We start from the raw sequence: 17,181 nt of genomic DNA, 5'->3' as shown, positions 1-17,181 counted from the left end.
TCCGAAGGGATGATAATATGGCTTGGTGGAATTATGCCATTTCCTATCAAACAAACCCTTCATGATAGATGCTGGATCGAAACACATTGTATTATGCCATCAGTTACATGATGCCAGCACTATACCAATTTCATTGTGCTTTATCTATCAAACCTGGCAAAATTTATAGCCAAGCAGATGTTTATTACACCATGTGACACATTTTATATCCATTATGTGATCTATGGTCTTCATTTTGGCAGATTGTGTAATATATCTTTTCTATAAGTGCTTTTATTTGTTCTTATATATGTTTTGCCATATTTTATGTCCCAGTAGGTCTCGGATTTTGCCTTACAGCTCAGTCAAGATGAAAGACTATGCATAAAAATTCTTAAGGTCCAATTCTTTCTTTCTTTTGGGTACACAGGAAAGTAAAATGTTGGCATGTGATTTCGATTTAATATGGAAGAATACTTGACGTTGTGTAAAACCCTGTACCCTCAATTCTGATGAATTGTGTTGAAATTGGGAACGGAAATGAGAATATATGGTAGCAAGAGCACATCTGGAACTGGTTGTTTCAGTGTTGCCCGCCTGGGATGTTGCTGTGCTCCTTTTGAAGTAGGTACTGGGGCCAGCTATGCTCCTAGAAGCTTAAGTGGCAGCTGTGGCTTGAAATACTTTTTCATCAAATTCCTCTAACTTGTAGTCCATGACTTGCTTTATACTGAAGGGACATAACCAATCATCATCCAAGCTTTAGTCAGGTTCAGCTTCTGCGCTCTGTTTCCACATGAAGCAATTGCTGCAAATGCTTACTTTTATTTACAGGAGACCCGCGCCATCTGTTCCTGGAATCTCCATGAATGGCAAAATCCATGAATACTAGGAAGCAGGGCATCAGCTGCCTCTAGGAGTGGACTGGGAGGCCAAACCTAAGGGAGGCCTGGCCTGGCTGCAGCAGTGGCCAACTCACCTACTTGGTATGGGCAAGTCACATGGCAATGCTACAGCTGGGCACTGCTGTGCAAGTCGCCTGGCTGGGCTGGTGAGATGGGAACAGTGCAAATTATCCACAGCACACACTCTGTGTACAGACCCAGTTCGGACAAGCCAGCAATTCTGCAGAGGCCAGCACACTTGTGCCCACTCATTCTCTCTTCATGCATGTGCTCAGGACTAGCTGAACCACATGGCAGGTTGGGTTGCAGACCATTCATAAATAAAAAAGGGAATAATGAAACTGAGGATGGTGAGGGTCTAATACATTCTGAAGATTTATACCAGATCCTTCTACTAAAAACAACAGAAAATTTGCAAGTAAATAGTCTGATAAAATAATCAGACACTTAAAACTCTAATAACCACACAGATAGCACAATGGCAGCCAACTATACAAAACTGTCGATCATAAAACAATCAGCGGGAGAAAACGTCAACAGGCATAAGAACATCAGAAGAGTTTTGTTGGATCAGACCAATAATCCATCTAATCCAGTATTCTGTTTCATCCAGTGGCCACAGAGTTCCTCAGGAGGACCAACAAATGGGGTACAGAGGCCAAATTCCTTCCCTGATATTGCCTCCTAGCACTGGGTTTCAGAGGTGCCTGAATACGGAAGGCCCCTTTACTTAGCATGGCTAGCAGGCATTGATGGACCTGTCCTCCATGAATTTCTCACTCCCTTTTAAAGCCAAGGCATCGTGTCATGTCTGCAGTGGATTTCAGATACTCTAGCTGGAGCAGGAAGTCAGCAGGCTATTCAACAGGCTTGGGGCTATAATGTCTCCAAATCGGTTATGGTTCCTGGGACAGCTAATACAACTCTCCACTCATAAAGAGTGAATGGGTAGCTATCCACATTGATCCTTCTGTGTCTGGCAGCAGAAAGACATTGTGAAGAACACTATGTACATGACTGAGAACTCGCTGTGAAATGGCAAACTGCAGCTGTTCTTAGAGCCAAGCTACAAGTGACGCCTTACACAGGATGGACACTTGTCATCTTACCTCAAGTTTTGATGGGAAATGTAGGCATCCTGGTTTTACAGCTTGGCTCTCCATTACAGCTGCAAGACCAGGATGCCTACATTTTCCATCAAAACTTGAGGGAAGCTGACAAGTGTCCAACCTGTGTCAGGCGTCACTTGTAGCTTGGCTCTTAGTCACAGATTTGGCCTCAAAGGAGGACTGTAGTTTGCCTTCTTCCACGCCCCAAAACTGAGATTTTCTCAGCAGATCTGCTCCTAAGGGAACCACACCCAATTATGTCAAGTAGCTTGTTAGGACCACTGGTAGTTCTTCAGATTAGTACAAGAAATGGCAAACAACAGTTCCTTCCCTGCCAGCAGAGCTCAATGGAAGAAGTGGTTACACTGAGCCCAGGCAGCCAGTGGTTTCAGATCTTTGCCGGATTCCAGTTTCTTTCTTTGCCTGGCTTCAGGCACTGCATAAGTACTTTCTACTGCGTGTAAGATGAAAAAGCAGCACCTCACATTCCTTTTGTCCATGTGTACAAAATACAAATGTACTGCAAAGATATTCCATCTTGTGGACGGCATGGTGAACAACTCACGCCTTCTAATTTATGTCTGGGCCAAAGCCTCTTGGTAGTCATTCAGGCTTGTATTATACAGTTGCTTATCTATTGCTTTTATTATGGATGCACTGCGTTTTGCTCTCTTTTTGATAGGGTGCAGGTTATTTATGAGCCACATCGTGCTATCCTCCATAGACTACACAGTATGTTTTATTTTATTAAAAAACACTCCTGGGGGGGATAAGGAAGAAACCTACATACACCAAATCAACCATTCAGGAGTAGGAAAATATGAGGTGAAGCAGCAATAAAAAACGTCCTACCACTATTGCTTTGGCATCAAACACAGAAGGCCCGGTGTTAATTCTGACCCCCTTCTTATGCAGAAGGAAATAAAAGTGCAACAGCAGCCCAGATCAGATAGCGTAAGGCACACTTTCCCAAGCACTTTATCATTGTACATCAACTGTTAAAAGGAAATTGATTTCTGAAGCTGTATTTTTGAAACAAAACAGTTTGCCAACTGTCAAAGAGTAATTCCGTTTTAGTAAACCAACTTAATGAACTGGGAGCACAGTAGGAGCTGCTATTGGACTTCATGGGCATTCTGTCCCCTCTGCCCTTCCATGGTATAACATGCCAGCCATTATTATGACACAAGGCTATTGCACATTTTCTGTTTAGTAATCTAGCTATCCTTCCCTCATTCCCCCAAATCCTGCCTTGCAAGTTATTCCTTCTCCAATCTCCACAGGGCTGAAGAGGAAGAAAAAGAGTCTATTGACTATGATGGGTATTTCCGTCCATAATCACACCAGCCACTGTGAGCAGAGCGCTGGGTATGTTTTGTGGAACATGTCCTACATAATGGTCCTTAATGTAGTTTAATAAATCAAGCAATATTAAACTATTAGTTCATGTTTATTTACAGGGCATGGCCTCCCTCTACTCTAGGGCTGAACACTACAAAGTTTCTGCCTACAGGCCTGCATCTGCTTTAAGATACAAGGACTTCTTACTGGATTTGGCAACATAATGCCTTTTGCACATGTCGACACATACAAAAATGGCAAATAAAGAAAGCATTATCACTGCTCTTTAGTTTCAGAGGAAAGAATACATTTGGCATTAGGGCTCAAGCATTAGGAGCCAAGTGTGCAGGGAAAGAAAACCAGATGCATCAAGAAGGGCATAGTACTGCCATCAAGAAAGTCTGCATGCCCTGCCTGGAAGCAACAGCAGAGAAGCAAGCAAAAAAGTCAAATAATGTCGCTGGTATCCACATGCAGCTTCTACAGTAGTGCAGTTAAGTAATTTTAGACTCTGAATTTAATTGCCTTATGGACTTTCCTTACCACCACAAGATCCGACTAATATGAGAGCAGTTGACAAACTTTGTTTTTTGGCTTGAGATATAAAATAAGCTTCCCAGGTACCAAAGATGATAAACATGAGACAGAGAAGAATTCTCCCCTCCTCTAGCCTCTTTTACTCCACCTCAACTTATCTGCCCTGTTTATGGGGAACAATGCAGTAACAATTGAACAGAAGTGGTATTTTTAAAAAATCAAATAAATAAATAAACAGCAGGAGGCAGCCAAGAGTAGAGAAAATTGTAGCAGGGTCATACACCCCATCCTTATTTATTTCTATAGATTCTCACACCCAGTGCATTCTGGAACTGTAGCTCCCAGAATACCTGATATTAACTATTAAGCATTCTGTGAATACCCAGACTATGCTAGTCACTCCATTACCCTTGAGTGCATTTGGCCTCACAACCATTGGATGATGTGGGAGGGAGGGACATCCAGTTTGTGGTGGGGAGGGAGAAGCAATTGGCACCCCCAACATGATGATGTTGCTTCCAGTGTGATCCAGAAGTGACATCATCACACTTGTGTATCACTCTAGCATTCCTCCCAAATTCTATGGTTTAACACCAATCCCTCCTCCCCATTTCACCCAGACATTTCTTCTGCTGCCCAGCTAAGCAGCAATGGGAGCTGGAGGTTGGAAATCACCCACCCCCAGTAGGATATTGAGAACCCTAGTTCTCAGAATATATGATAGTTCTAGGAACAGAAATGGAGGATTAAAGAAGGATGGAGAAGTGATGTAGCTCAGCATCAACCTGCATTTGGAAGGCACCTTCCTGGGCTAAGGTGGACAGGACCCTGGAATATTGCCCCAAACCTGGCCCTGATGGTGCTATATTGAGTCTCCAGTACATGCATGCCATCACCCATGGAAGTGTTATGTTATTCATGAGTAATTCTCAAGTGTGTGGAACTCAGACCTACTTCTAAATGGACCTCAGTAAGTCTTACATCTTGGCAACTAAAAAACACTAGGCCTGAATAGAATCAGCAGCAGGTCTACATATTAGGTTTTTAAACTGCTCTATGGGCAAGTTAAATATACTGTTTAATTACTTCAAATGTTAAATTGATTATTTCTACCTGTTACTTCAGTTTTATAGAAATGCTGTTTTGATACCCACTTTGAGGTGGGGCAGAATTTTAAAATAAATGTATCCTTCGAATGTCTACCAGCACTGATTAATACTTTTCATAGAAGTAAAGGAAGCCAAACAAAAACACGTATGTATAAGTTGGAAAGTACAATATACCTCCAGCAAGTAAGCAGGTTAATACGGTCACTATGGTCATCGACCGTGGCAACATATAACCATACATAGATACAGCTGCACAAACAAAATAAAATCTGAAAGTCCGATACATCCTCCAAACATAGAGCATTTAAACCTTTTCTGTGCACAGCATACCATTTCAGCAAGTACAATTATTGGGTGGATTTTCTCAGCTGATAAGTCAATTTTATTTTGTAATCCCAAATGATTTTTCCCAAAGCATAAAAGCTAGTTTTTGTGAAGCCAACTCATGAACAATCCTATCAAAGAGTGACTTCTAAAATTTAAACACACTTCAGCATATAAAGGGTAGAACAGCTATTATAATGCAGACGCACTGAGGTGATTCATAACCTCTTTGTAAAATTTACTTACACACTGCAATTACAGCTTATGCCACCATTTGTGTGTGTGTGTGTGTGTGTGATTTATTGATTTTACTGTTTTACTGTTTTTCATCTTGGCAACAATCTAATGCAGAACAAGTACCCTTAAATGCAATAAAATTAATAAGTAATAATAATAAATAATAATGAACAAGACTGGATTTTGATCCCGAATACTTTCAACATCAAAACAATGCTGAAGAAACATCCTGTTTTGTCATAGTGTAGTGCCATAGTTATTGGCTGGTCTACTCCAAAACACTGACTTGCTAGCACAGAGACTTTTAGAATCAAGATGCATTTTAGGATTGACTTTTTAAAATGTCACTGGCAACTCTCTGTAGTCCATGGAGTATTGTGGGGTGTGTGGATACAGCAGTTCATGAATTTCTAGGGTGAAAAAAAAGAACCCTTGCGATGTTGGCAGCATTCCTGGAATGTAAACAGTTATTGCCATTCATTTAAAAGGCTTTTACAAAATCATGCTTCTTTATCATCAAGGTCATCTGAACAAGGAAGTCAGCACAATTTCTGACATCATCATGTGAAGCTACAGGCTCATTGCAAAATGACTGCACACAATGCAGCTCTTGGAACATCTTTCCCTTCACCTCTCTCTTGACAACAGGCACCATCAGAAATGCAAGGGCCAGAACTGGTCCTTCCGACCTTTAGGTATCACATCTCTTATTATGCAGGTAACATTGACACTTCTTTTCTCTTTCTGCATCTACCTTTTGTGTGTGCTTTTTAACCTCCTGCATACTTTGTTTTTGAGCCCCATATATATTTTACTGACAGGGTGCTTTTGTAAGATGCTCCTGAGAACTCTTTGTATTACTGGGCTGAATCTCCAATGAGCAAATACTTCACATTCGTTAAAAACACTTTAAAACTTCCTCTTATGACAATAGCTCTAAGAACACCAACATTCCATACAAGCTAGGCTCATGTTTTGTGATCATTTGGAAAGTTGTCAAAAAGAGGACTTTTCACTCATTGTTTTTGCGTAACATGTTTGGGTGATAATCCCTGCATATAATAAAAACGCAGGTTATCACAGCCAACTGATCGCTAATTACATTCCTATGGGGTAGGGGAAATGAGGTTCAGCACTCCTTGACCTGTGAATTAAGAATGCAAAACATTGTTCCTAAGCTTGAGCGAGAATGAGTCTCATTTCATTTTTTGTGTTAAGTAGCACCTCCTACCTCCTTTCTTCATCTGTATCATCCTGTGAACTGGTGAGTAGAATTGTATCACATGCTTGCATTTGCTGCTGCTGTTTGCAAGGGAAACCTGGGGCTGATGAGGCCCACCTTCCACTCTGCCTGAGGCAGTATAAGAACTCCTGTCTAGGGACTCTGCTATTCTCAAGGAAAGAGTGTTTCTGGGCAGCCCTCCTCGCTGGCATGTATTTTATTTATTTTTTTATTTTTTTATCATATTTATATTACGCCCTCCTTGCAAGCAGGCTCAGGGCGGATAACAGACTAAAATGGATGATTTTTTCATGCCGAGTTCAGCCCCACTGACCTCTGTTTTCCCAACCTCTAACCGCTTCACTTCTCTCGTAAATCTTGAAGAGGATACTAATAGTGTGGTGCTGTGTGGAGGGCAATCTAAACTCCCCTCTGTCTGGGGATCAGGGGGCGGGACCACCAGCCATGTGACCATTTTCAAGAGGTGCCCTGCACTTATTTAACTTTTCTCATTGAAGACAGAATTTTTTTTTTTAAGTAGCTTGGTCCTGATATTTATACTGGATTAAACTTGGGACAGAAAATTAGTTTTTAGCCAGGTTACTTTGCAGTATCTGTTAACAAGATTCATTTTAGTGATTTCAGGAAAATATCTTAATATTCTGGGGCTCTGAAGTTTTTTTTAAAAAGACTTAAAACTATCCTCCCCCCAACCAGCTGATACAAATGGAACACATTTTGCCATGGGGCTATTAGGTGTCTGTTTTTCCAAGGCACCCCTGATGTGTTGACAGCTTTTAAGATTCTAAATGTGGCTACTGGGAAAGCTGTCAGTGGATGAGGCGTCAATCCTGCCATCATTGCCAGCCTTTCATAAGTGAGACTGTCTCGGGTATGATTTCCTTTTATTTTGAAAAAAAAGTGAACTATTTGATCCACACCAGCCAAAGAAAAGAAGCACAATAGTCACTGTAATGCAAAATTCCAGTGTGGGCAGGAATAAATCATTGCCGAATATCAGCCTGATTCAAGGATCTTTACAGTACATTATTTAAATAGGGTGGACAACACAGGCAGCCGGAAGCTAGGCCTCTTGGGTTTGAGAGTTGTGTTGCCTGACAGTTACACTCCCCTATTTACTATTCCGAGTCCTGCAGGGAATTTGTAAAGGAGCTGAACACAAAGATCATGGCCATAAGCGCACCTTGGAAATCTTCTAGATAATCTCAATGACATCTACATTTTGATTTTAGCTTGAGGATAGGACAAAACATGGAGGACTTAAGGACTGTACATTTGTTTTTCTGTAATGGAGCCCTCTACCTCAACCCCCAGGGCTTTTCAGAATTGGCCTAATCCCACATCTATAGCTGTCTTTATGGCTAACCCAAGTTGTTGTTCTCCTCAGCATTGCGAATCTTTAAACCTGACCCCTCAGGCCTCTTACAGATTTCCATCTGCCCCACTTCTAGAGTCAATACTGTCAACCTTTTTCTCCACAGCATTGTTTTAGCTGATCAGTCCAATTAAAACTTTACAGGACAGAATCAGCAATGTAAAAAAGAAATGCCCACTCCAGTCAATGAAAGCAGCAGCAGAGTAATTGGAAGGGAAAGCTTCTTTAGCACAAAAAGGGAGAAAAGGGGGAAAAGAAAGCTCTGGATCAAACGTATCTCCTATTGTTTGTATACCTGAAGGCAGAATATTCATGTTCTAAGCTTGAGAGGTTCAGACAAGCTTCTTTTTATTGTGCAATTCAGGAGATTTATTTCACTTCACACAGTAATTCATTTTTCCTACTGGCTAAATATTTTTAATATGCAGTTAAAAGGTATTATTTAAGGATATTATGATTCAGCTTTATTCAGTCGAGGAAAACAATTTAGTAGTGCAGATGCAGGCCTGTAGTCAGAAACTTTATGGTTAAGGGACATAAGTCCACTGGGGTTGGGGGGAGGTTAAAGCTCATAGGTCCCTTTCATCCTATTCAGGTGGGGCTTGATAACATCATACGTTACGTCCATGATGTCATGGGGTGGAAGCCGGTGATGCAACACTACTGATTAGAATTATTAGCAGTACTTCTATGCACTACTGTGGGGGGTACCATATGGCATCTGTGTATAGTTACAGCCATGTAACTTTGAAGTGATGTGCCATTTAGCAGACTAAAAAATAAAAAGTAAATTAACTAGGTAGTAAATGTTAAATGTAATTAAGTGTTAGTGCCAGATTATTGTCTTCAATCTCCTATTTACAAATGCCATTGTTACCATAAGCAAGCATGCACAGAAATCTTCGAAGAAGCCGTATCTCTATAATATGGCATACCATTAGCTATCCAAGGGGAAAAAACTATTTGCTTATGAGTATATTGTGAGTCTGTTTCTTTATTTCATTAAGGTACCAACATTCTTTTTAAAAAAAATTGTTGTAGGCAGAAAGCTGGGAGGTAACTAACTATGTTGGGAAAGCTGAGGAGTGGGGCAGATGGCAATGAATCTGTACTGAACAGTGCAATTATTAAAAAAGGAGTTACATAGGGTTGCCAGTGGGCAACTGGTGGGAGCTGGGGGGTGATGGAGGAGAGTGGCATCAAGGTACTAATGTAGTTTAATATACTTTTATGTGTTTTTAACATTATAGTTTTGTTGTTTGTTGTTCATGTTTCACTTATGTGTTTTATTTGCTTAATTGTGATGATCTTTGGCTTCATTCATTCATTCATTCATTCATTCATTCATTCATTCATTCATTCATTCATTTATGCCAGAACTTTATGGTAAAAATGTGTTTAAAAATGAAAAGACTAGGCTAAGGTACCAAGAAAAAGCAACTGGAGTATTGTCAATGGTATTTGGGAATATTGTATGTCAAAGAGGAATAGATATTATTGTTAATAATAGTAAGTACATATATAATCTTCTTGTAATCCTCACAACTACCCTGTATAGTAGGAAAGTGTTATCCTATGCTGCAGATGCAGGGAGCAGGGGGAGAGTTCAAATTTATGCTGGGACTTGTATTTTCCCCTTTGCTGGACTAATAGCAGATCCAGAAGATCATTTAGATGGGGAACTGGCATGGGAGGAAAATGGCAAATGACCACTCCCCCAGCAGTCAGGGAGGAAAACAAATGGGAGATAGTGATCATGGATCTCCTCCATCTCTTTTAGCCAGCTCATAGATCAAGAAATATCAATATGGAAATAGCAAACACTGTTGGTGGGAAGTAGTTCCAGAAGAAGTAAATGACTTTTGATGCACGTGGCATGAAACCTGGTGGAAGGAACATTAACCATTTGAGATACGGAAATGATACCACATTAGTGGCAGAAAACAGTGAAGATCTGAAATGACTATTCAGGAAGGTTAAAGGAAAAAGAGCCAAAGCAGGATTACAGCTGAACAACAAGATGACAAAAGTAATGAATGTGAAAGTTGGACATTGAAGAAACTGATGGGAAGAAAATTGATTCATTTGAAATGTGGTGCTGAAGAGGAGTTTTACAGATACCATGGATAGCTAAAAGACCAATAATTGGGTTCTAGGTCAAATCAAGCCTGAGTTCTCCCTAGAAGCTAAAATGATAACACTGAGGCTATCTTAATTTGGTCACATCATGAGAAGACAAAACTCTCTGGAAAAGACAAAAATTCTAGGAGAAGTGGAAGGCAGTAGGAAAAGAGGAAGTCCCAAAATGAGGTGGCTTGACTCAATAAAGGAAACCACATCCTCCAGTTTGAAAGATCTGAGCAAGGGTCTTAATGATAGAATGTTTTGGAGGTTGTTAATTCATAGGGTTGCCATAAGTCAGAAGAGACTTGACAGAACATAACATACACCAAGGATTCAGTAGGCTACCATGCTGTTCCAGAACAGTTAAAGGATCTCTGTCCATCTGCAAAAGATAAATTGTGTGCATAGCCTATCTTTAGAGTACATTTGCATGGAAAGGACAGGGATTTAGCCCTTCAATTGCCACTTGGTTTTGCAAATCAAAACCTGTGCTATTAGCATTTAAAAGAGACAAAGTCGAGCCCGGGATCTTGAATTTGGTTAGAAAAATGAAAATTGTGTGAAATGTTAAATCCTCTCTCCCTTCCTCACTGTGTTCCCAGTTTGAATCTGGGCTATGAGAACAATTTGCCTTTTACATACAGATGAAGATCTATGTTCCTTGTCACATCTGTTTGTGCCCTCTGAGTGATTTGTTTTTTCTTGAAGTGTTTAAGCAAACATGCCTTTGGTCTTAGCAAGTATGCTCAGAATATCAATAAATCAGTTTTAAACAAAAAAAAAGCTCACTGCAGAATACAGAAAGCTAGAGTTGGACAAACAGTTTGTGAGCTAAACTACATGAGACACCCGACACGTGTGGGGTTCTCGCAAGTTTACCTGGGAAGTGTAGTTGGGTTCTGAGTATCTTTTGCAAGAGTGTATCTTGCAAAAATCTGCTCCACTCAGATTTTCCTCTGGGACCGCAGGGGGAGGGGATGGCATATCAGAACAGCAGCAACAGCAGAAGGATGGGAAGGAAAGAGTCAGTGAGGGGAGCCTGAAGAGAGCCAAACCCAAAGCTGACAGGCAGCCCTCCATGACAAGACAATACACCAACACGTAAAAACCAATGTGCTTAGTTACTATAGTATACCAAAGATAAGGTATATTTCTAACATGTCTTAGTGCAGTAAATAATAGATCATAGATCATATACATTAAACAGCTGTCCCATCCATAACCCCTACATACAATCTAATTACCACATAAATACAAATGCACACATGTATTCATCAAAGTATATGCTTTTCCAATCTTGAAAAAATCCACTCAGCTCAAGTTTTCCTCCAGGAGCTCAGGGGCGGGGCCCTACTACACTTCCCAGGTAAAATTGTGAAAACCCGACATGTTTTGGGCATCTTGTGTAGTTTAGCTCTGAATCAGTGGCTTTATTCTCTATCCAGGCGTGCATGAGCTGCTAGTTAGTAAGGTTTGATTGGCCTGTTCATTTGTAAGATTGAAAGCTGTGAGAATGGAAGAGATGGATTGCAGACTGAAGTCATCCTTAAGCTTGGAGCTGATTGTCACCAGAATGCTAATGACATCCAACTATACATTTCTTTGTCGAGGCCTCTGGAAGCTGCTGTAACTGTTCAGGGCCAATGCTTTGAAGCTGTGGATCTGCTGAACCAGCTGAAACTGAACTGAGTCAAGATGGACGTACTGCAGGTTGGGAAGGCAGTAATTTTAGCAGGCACTGATCTACCAACTTTGGAGAGGCTAAGCTAAGAGTTTATGGGTACTCCTGGACCCAACCTTGTTGATGGAGAAACAAGGTTGCCATGGTTGCTAGATGTGTTTTTGTTCAGTTACATGTTCCCTCTAAGTCTCTTATTTGAGCTTTGCCAAACTAAACATGCCAATTCGTGCCACTATAATATCTATAGTAGATTACTATAAGGGAGGAGGGGGGAGGCTGAAAACCACCAGAAGCTTCAAGCAGTACAAAATGTGGTACTCAGGTTTCTGTCTAGGTCTATTCCTTTTGAGCATATAGCACCATCTGCATTGGTTCTAGGCTCCATTCAAGGTTCTAGATATCACCTGGGAACCTCACGCCTAACAGGCCATATCTTCACGTCCCCTTTTTCTTATGGTGCCCTCTCTCAATTTGGTGTGCTACACATCAGCAAGGTGACAGGACCACTGCTTTGGAATGGAGTGCCTGAGGAAGCATGAATGACACCACCTCCCGCTGCCTTCTGTAAGGAATGCAAAGGTGTTTGATTTCAAAGGGCCCTTTGGGGAGAGACTAATGTATGCCAGTGACCTTTGAGAAGGCTGCAGGATATTAAGGTGTTTTTGTACTGTGGGTGCCTGTTGTTTTTATTTGCTTACTATAACCTGGTGTTGCTTTTGTAATCCACTTCAAGTCAACAGGGAAAGGAAGGCACACAAGTTTTAATAAACAAGTCCGAAATTTCTCTCCAGAAATAGAAAGATGTGAGGAACATCCAATAAAGGATGCAGAGGAACCAGTTTAAGGCTGAGAGAGTAGCATTTAGGGGGAATGCAGGATAGTTCCAGAATTGATTAGGGACACAGACAATGGGAAGAGATCAAAAGACAATGAAACACAAGCAAAGTTGCTTTAGATGGGTCCTGAATTATACAGAAGTGCTAGAACTGCTGTCACTGTAAGAAAAGCCAGGATTTGCTGGAAATCTGGATCATCCTGCTGAACATACCAAAGGATTCTAAAATATTCTAGAATCAAATGATGGTGTAAACTAATATCTCAAGTGATGGTTTGTTCAAAGGAAGTTACAATGCTGATGAGTTTTGCCTTCGATTGTTACTGGGTGGATCACTGATATTTCTTATCCCTAGCACTACATCAACCTATCTAGACAGTGTGTGATTTCCACACCTTTGCACCAAGCAGGCAAGTCACCATGTGATCAAACTGCCTGTCACAGGCCTCGCTCTCTATATTCCTAATCACATCCAATAGCCTACCTCCCCCCAGCTCCAGAGGGGTATCCTAGGTAGGAGAGGACATTGGCCATCATCTGAGGAAGCAGGCCCTTCTAAGGAATCATGTCCCTGCCCCTCAGCCTGATGCCCTCCAAACATGAACAAAGGATTTGAGTCCAATAGTACCTTATAGACCAAGATTTTCATGGTGTAAGCTTTCAAGAGTCAAAGCTCCCTTCTTGTGGGAGCTTGGGGACAGAGTGTCATCTTGTAGGCCACTGGTATGTGGTGTGCCACAGGGAGCGATACTCTCTCCATTATTATTTAATATCTATATGCGCCCCCTCACCCGGCTGGTGCAGAGTGTCACCAATACGCAGATGACACCCAGCTTTATCTGTTGTTGGACGGGCGGCCTGGATCGGCCCCTGATGCCCTGGAGCGTGCTTTTGAGGCTGTGGCTGGTTGGTTGAGACAAAGTCGGCTGAAATTGAATCCCACGAAGACGGAGGTCCTGTATGTGAGTCGTGGAGAGATGGCTTTGGGACCCCGGCTTCCTACACTTGATGGGGCAGCACTTACACTGGCCCCGAGAGTTAGGAGCCTGGGGGTGATTCTGGATTCCTCCCTGAAGATGGACGACCAGATCACTGCAGTTGCCAGGTCTTCCTTTTATTATCTTCAGCAGGCCAGGCAGCTTGCCTCTTATTTGTCTCCCCGTGACTTGACTACAGTGGTCCAAGCAATGGTCACCTCTAGGTTGGATTACTGTAACGCGCTCTACGCTGGGCTTCCCATGGGCCTGATCCGGCGGTTACAGCTGGTACAGAATGCAGCAGCGGGTCATTGCTGGAGCACTGGTGTGGGAGCATATTACACCGGTGCTACACCAGCTGCATTGGCTGCCAGTGGAGTACCGAATCAGGTTCAAGGTTTTGGTGTTAACCTACAAAGCCCTATGCAGACTGAGACCGACGTATCTGAGGGACCGTCTCTCACCATATGAGCCCCGGAGGACTCTCTGCTCTGGTGGAAAACATCTTTTAAGTTTCCCTGGCCCTAGGGAGGCCCGCCTGGCGTCGTCCAGGGCCAGGGCCTTTTCGGTCCTGGCCCCGGCCTGGTGGAATGCTCTGTCTTGCAAGACAAGGGCCCGGCAAGATTTGCTTGCATTTCACCGGGCCTGTAAGACAGAGTTATTCCGCCAGGCATATGGCTGACGCTGGGCAGTGCCCCACCCCCTGTGGAGAGGGGCGTTAAACCATCGCCCCTATGCGAACACAGATGCATGTATGAACCGCTGTGCAGTATGAACTGTAACATTTAATGCTTTTAAATGATTTAATGGTGGGTGATGTTTGTATTTTGTTATCTGCCCTGAGCCTGCGAAAGCGGGGAGGGCGGAATATAAATATAATAAATAAAATAAATTTAATTATCTCTCAAAAGCTTATACCTGAAAAACCTTGTTGGTCTCTGAGGTGACACTGGAGTCAAATTCTGCTGTTCTCCTGCAGATCAACATAGCTAGCTACCTAAAGCTGTCTCCAACCTTGAGACTCTCAATCTCCAAGAATTGTCAATACAGGAGTGGGCCTATTCTAGTAGGTCCTTTAAGGTCTCATCCATTAAAGCTCTCTGCCTTCCTCAACTTTTCCAGGTCAGCAACCCTAACCTCAAGGGAATGAATCTGTTCCCTGATAGCTAAGATTTCCATGCATCGAGCACACACCCACAATTTCTACCCAATGTGGGGGATAACCGCTGATGTCCTGCTGGCTTACTACTGTTGAGGTTGCGATAGGGTGCTTACCTGAATTTGTGTGGATTTGTGTAGCAGGAAGGATACTGCAGTACACTACCCTCCTTGCTCATGTGGAGCTTGTATGTCCTTGCTCAGGAGGCAGAAAGAAAGCTGGTCCATCTGGAACAGGGTCTTTTCAGTGGCTGCCTCATCACTGTGGAATTCTCTGTTTTGGATATTCCTACCTCCTGCTCTAGCTTCATTGAAGAAGCATGTGGTCTTTGCATTCGCCAGCCCTTTGATGACTTGAAGGTTTTTTGGTGAATGTATGGACAGACTTGAACTTTAATGGAAGCTGTTTGGGTACTGATGTGGTTATACAGATTAAAGTATGTGTGTTTATTTTAAATAAGAACTGAAAAATCTGAAAACTAAAATCTAGCTAAACAAATAACCTAGAATTTACCCTAGAATCCTCTTGGACACAGTGAATGGGACTGGTGGCGGAGGTGGGGGGTGGGATACTAGATCTAGCTATGCTAGATCACAGTTCTTTGATACGATAACTTACAATGGCTTATTTGTGAAAAGCAAAGCAAAGGGAAATTTAAAAACAACAACAACAACAACAACAACAACAGAGCAATTCTGTTTCTGTCATTTTAAAGGCAGCTAGCTAAATGCCACGTCTCCAGGAATTTAATGTGGAATTACATGCCACTGTGCTATGCTGGCTCCTTGCCTCAGTTAAAGGGCATCACCCAGCTCACATCTTTGGTTGACGTTCTTCCTATTTCTCTTCAAACTCCTCACCTTCCTATGAATTCCTGGAAGGAATGACGGCCCCTTCTCCGCCTCCATTATAAGACTTGCAAACTAGCTCTGAAATATTTCTCTAAACACCCCTTTTTCCTGGGTTAATCAATTTTGCTCTTTCCTATTCTTTTAGAAATATACATATTGAAGATAGAATAGCTCTCTTGATGTCTTTTCTCAGTGTATCTTGAGTACATTTTAGTAATCTGTTCACCTTCTTCATTTATGCTATCATGCCTCTGTTGACTCTTGGTACATGGGACAGTATTTAATAGAGAAGAGAACTGTGGCTCTTTAAAGCCATCTCCCCTGCCTTGTGTTGTCCTTTTGTTCTCAAGAGATCCCCAACAGAATTAGACTTCATAATAGTACCCCCCCACACCCAATTTTAACCTTCTTTCTAAGCTCCTATTAAATGTCACAGCACCAAGGATGTGTTGAATATTCAAGCAAGTGAATTTCAATACAGGAAAAAGTCAATAGCATAGAAAATATTATCTCTGGGCTTTGAGTGAACAAAAAATTTCAACTAGATGAGAGAAGAGAATGAAAGTTTGCAATGAGATCAGAAACATTGAAGAGAAAATATAGCACAATCAGCATTTATGTTCTACGAATTCCAATAGGACTTAAAGACGGCTAACTCTGCCTAGATTGCACCCTTATACTTCTGAGGCTCTGGAGTACATGTAGACATTGCACACAGAACTTGTTCACCATAATTTCTTGGAAGAAATGTATTTAAATAGTATGAATTGTTGGTCGAAGGAGAAACAAACTAGATATACCACATTTATCTGAATACCTGATATGCCCCCAGAAATAACCCCAAGGGTGTGTGTGTGGGGGGGGGGTGCACTTGCCATTTCACTCCTATTCTGAGAAGATGTATTTTCGAAGGCTTTAACGGCCGGAGAACGATGGTTGTTGTGGGTTTTCCGGGCTGTATTGCCATGGTCTTGACATTGTAGTTCCTGACGTTTCACCAGCAGCTGTGGCTGGCATCTTCAGAGGTGTAGCACCAAAAGACAGAGATCTCTCAGTGTCACAGTGTGGAAAAGATGTTGACAGGTCATTTATATCTACTCAGGAGGGGTGGGGTTGACTCTTACAGGATGACTCAGCTCAACCCCACCCCTCCTGAGTAGATACAAATGACCTACATCTTCTCCACACTGTGACACTGAGAGATCTCTGTCTTTTGGTGCTACACCTCTGAAGATGCCAGCCACAGCTGCTGGCGAAACGTCAGGAACTACAATGCCAAGACCACGGCAATACAGCCTGGAAAACCCACAACAACCATTATTCTGAGAAGGCTTAAGAGTTCTTCCTAAAAAAGACCATAGGTGAAAAGACTTGTACAAAACCCCAGCACCTTTC

General features: G+C 42.0%; 1 protein-coding gene across 2 annotated transcripts in view; it reads right to left on the bottom strand.

Moving 5' to 3' along the window:
- The window catches only part of GRID2 (glutamate ionotropic receptor delta type subunit 2), a 1,267,968-nt gene that overhangs the window by 167,653 nt on the left and 1,083,134 nt on the right, over positions 1-17,181 (bottom strand). The gene's annotated exons all lie outside the window — the stretch shown is intronic.

The sequence above is a fragment of the Eublepharis macularius genome, chromosome 10 (assembly GCF_028583425.1).
Source record: "Eublepharis macularius isolate TG4126 chromosome 10, MPM_Emac_v1.0, whole genome shotgun sequence".
NCBI lineage: Eukaryota > Metazoa > Chordata > Lepidosauria > Squamata > Eublepharidae > Eublepharis > Eublepharis macularius.
This window is presented reverse-complemented; position numbering and strand designations above follow the sequence as displayed.